General features: G+C 41.5%; 1 pseudogene across 1 annotated transcript in view; it reads right to left on the bottom strand.

The window, feature by feature from the left end:
- The window catches only part of LOC101860763, a 15,822-nt pseudogene that overhangs the window by 1,580 nt on the left and 10,900 nt on the right, over positions 1–3,342 (bottom strand). Inside the window, exons 6-8 of the transcript XR_220835.3 lie at positions 2,218–2,476; positions 1,136–1,376; positions 68–140 (exon numbers count right to left, since the gene is read on the bottom strand). The product of XR_220835.3 is annotated as a tubulin beta-4B chain-like (transcript). The remainder of the gene's footprint in view (positions 1–67; positions 141–1,135; positions 1,377–2,217; positions 2,477–3,342) is intronic.

The following is a 3,342-nucleotide window of genomic DNA, read 5'->3' as shown; positions in this document are numbered from 1 at the left end:
GGGGGGGGGAGAAATCGGGGAGGGAGGGATGTAGATATACAAAAACAGACTGAGAAGGTCTCCTTACCAGTGAACTGCTCTGAGATACGCTTGAACAGCTCCTGGATGGCGGTGCTGTTGCCGACGAAGGTGGCGGACATCTGAGGAAGATAAAAGCAATGCAAAATGAATGAGGCTGTTCCTGTCGCTATTACTACTGCTATTGTAGGTGTTATTATTGGGGGGGTTTTCTGGGTTTTTTAAAATCTTATTGTCGATGCTAACAGTTTTTTTCAGACAGCACATATGTGAGGCAGTGTGCTGGAACCAGGCTCTCGTCAATTTTTGGACAAGCAGAGTTATTGTTCACTTGTCTTTATTTGGATGGGAAAAAATATCCATTTATCTTGAATACAAGTCGAGATATTTGCGAAAGAAGGAGGTGGGGGTCACCTGTTTTCAGAGGTAAAATTAGTGAGGAAATGTCCGCCAAAGATTAGTTATTTTCTTAGCTAAAGAGTCCGTGGTAACTGAAAATTTACATTTTTTTGTGCCTTTAATCAACGTTTTTCAGAAAAATCCACCCAGAAATGAGTTCTTTAATGGGCATGGAAGGTGTTGAGCCAAAAAACAAAAATTTGATAAAAACTCACAAACCTGCTGAAAAATGCTAGTTTCTTCACTTTGATTATTTTGACGAGAGCCTGATTCCACCACGCTGCCTCACATATAGACACTGGAGTGTGTCCGTGAGTAATATAAAAAAAAAAGCACAAAACAGGGCCTTGAATGCGATGACTACCAAGCACTTTTTAAGTCCAGAGTTAGCATGAGTTTGCTAAGTCTTTTTTTTTTTCCTTGAACGGTAACAAGTGCCAGTGTTGTAAAAGGTTAAGCTTTTCGCGGGGACGTTGCACCAAGGAAAATAAATGCCAAATTGATTTCATATGCGCGAGTTACTACATCTTAGTATTTCAGCGTGTCAGCTACGATGCTTTTATAATCCATCCAGCCTCGGTTCCCCATTAGCCCCTAAAATAATCTAGGCAATGTCAATGTGGGTGTACGAGACTTATAATCACCATTGTATGACAAAACTTTCTGTACAGAACCTGTGACATTATCTATTTTCTTTATCTTTTTTTTTCCCACTGACCTTGAGGCCACGAGGAGGAATGTCACAGACGGCGGTCTTCACGTTGTTGGGGATCCATTCAACGAAGTAGGAGGAGTTCTTGTTCTGCACGTTGAGCATCTGCTCATCCACCTCCTTCATGGACATACGGCCACGGAACATGGCGGCCACGGTGAGGTAGCGGCCGTGACGTGGGTCGCAGGCAGCCATCATGTTCTTGGCGTCGAACATCTGCTGGGTCAGCTCGGGGACAGTCAGAGCTCTAGAAGTGGAATGAAAGAGGAGGTAGTTTAGTTAGGAGTTACGGGGTTTCATTCAGACAGTTTACAATCATCTCATCACTAAAAATTATTGCGTATTTATAACATGGTGCCTTATCCCTTGCAGTCTTTCTGCGCTATGCAGTGCGAAATTATAATTAAATACGACTGAAAAATGAAAAGACAGAAAATGTTCATTGGGAGGCCACTTAACAACAACAACAACAACAACAACAATAACAACAACAACAACAACAACAAAAGCAACAAAACACACACAACACATATCTCCTCACATTTGATAACATAAAGACGTTTTTACCGAAATGCTACATTTTTTGTTCAAACATGGGAGAGGTCATCTAATTAAAAAAAGGGACAAGTTGGGTTGATGGTGATGGATAATGAACAGATAAGCAAATGGAAATTCGTTTCCAATTTCGTATAAGTCCAAGCAAGATACGATTTAAGACGTTTTGTTAGCATACAGCAATCTGAATTGGAAGACATTGTTGCGGATGTTGACGCAACTTTCGTTGGTTTAGCCCCATTGCCAACCCAGTTATGCTATCATAACAGAGTAAGTTCTCGGGTTTTTGACTTCCATCTGTGATGTGACGGAGTTAAATGATAGCTAAAAAGACAGACAGACAGACAGACAGACAGACAGACAGACAGACAGACAGACAGACAGACAGACAGACATACAGACAGACAGACAGACAGACAGACAGACAGACAGACAGACAGAGCAAGGAATCATTGTCATCTGAACCTCTATGGTACTCCTGGGCAACACAATTACATACGAATGAGTGTCCACTCCTGATTACTGTTCCTCACCTGTACTGCTGGCTACCACGAGAGGTCAGTGGGGCGAATCCGGGCATGAAGAAATGCAGACGTGGGAAGGGCACCATGTTGACAGCCAGTTTCCTCAAGTCAGCGTTCAGCTGGCCGGGGAAGCGGAGGCAGGTGGTGACACCGGACATGGTGGCGCTGACCAGATGGTTCAAGTCACCGTATGTGGGGGTGGTCAGTTTCAGGGTTCTGGAATGTGCACGAAGGTGACAATAGTCAGGTACAAAAAGAAATAATTAATCTAAGAGTCAAAATTTAAGTCCTTTCGAAGAAAGGTATTCGAGTTTCCGTTATGACGAGGTAGAGGGGAAAGGAACTGTATGTCTGAAAAGCGGTACCCAATTGTTCTATGAGCAAGTTTTGAGTTTTAGACAGGGTGCACGTGCAGATTTATCTGCAGCAGCCTTTTAGTTTATGTTCAGATGCTATTATTAAGCGCAAATTTGTATGGTAAACCTTTTTTAGAACAGCCCTTTTTTCAAAGCAGCGTGATTTCTATCTTTGAGGAACGGAACGCGGTGCCACCAAAACAACAATTTAATCATTCATAACAACCGGTGTAAATTAAATGTTTAAGAAATCATTGTGTCTAGCTGTAAAACCTTCTTTAAGTTTCTTTCTGTTAAAGTTATTTTTCACTTATATGTTTTGTTAAACCTCGATTATCTTCAGCTACCAGCCCATGGCCTCTTACGGTCGACATTTGTGATATCACCTTATATGCTCTCTCTATAAAAGAAACATATTGCATTGTTTAATTTTGTCACATGAAAAAATACTTACATCTTTTATCTTATTTGGATGATTTTGGATTATTTTACAATATGACCGTCAAAGCTACACCATATTTATTGAGTTATATGTACACACAGAATGAGCATTATTATGTGTGCACACGAGTGTGAGCAATAATATTGAGAGCATGTGATAACGTGCACGCTGTGTGTCTGCGAGGAAGGGGGTGTTCGTGTGCGCTATGTGTGTAAGTGTGTATGCACATGTGTGTGTATGTGTATATGTGTATGTGTGTGTTCATGTGTGAATATGCGTGTGTGTGTTTAAGAGAGTACTTGTGGGTCATTCTCTCTCTCTCTCTCTCTCTCTCTC

This window comes from Aplysia californica, unplaced genomic scaffold (assembly GCF_000002075.1).
Source record: "Aplysia californica isolate F4 #8 unplaced genomic scaffold, AplCal3.0 scaffold00500, whole genome shotgun sequence".
In the NCBI taxonomy this organism is placed as follows: domain Eukaryota; kingdom Metazoa; phylum Mollusca; class Gastropoda; order Aplysiida; family Aplysiidae; genus Aplysia; species Aplysia californica.
Note: the sequence above shows the minus strand (reverse complement) of the source record. Positions and strands in the feature narration are given on the sequence as shown.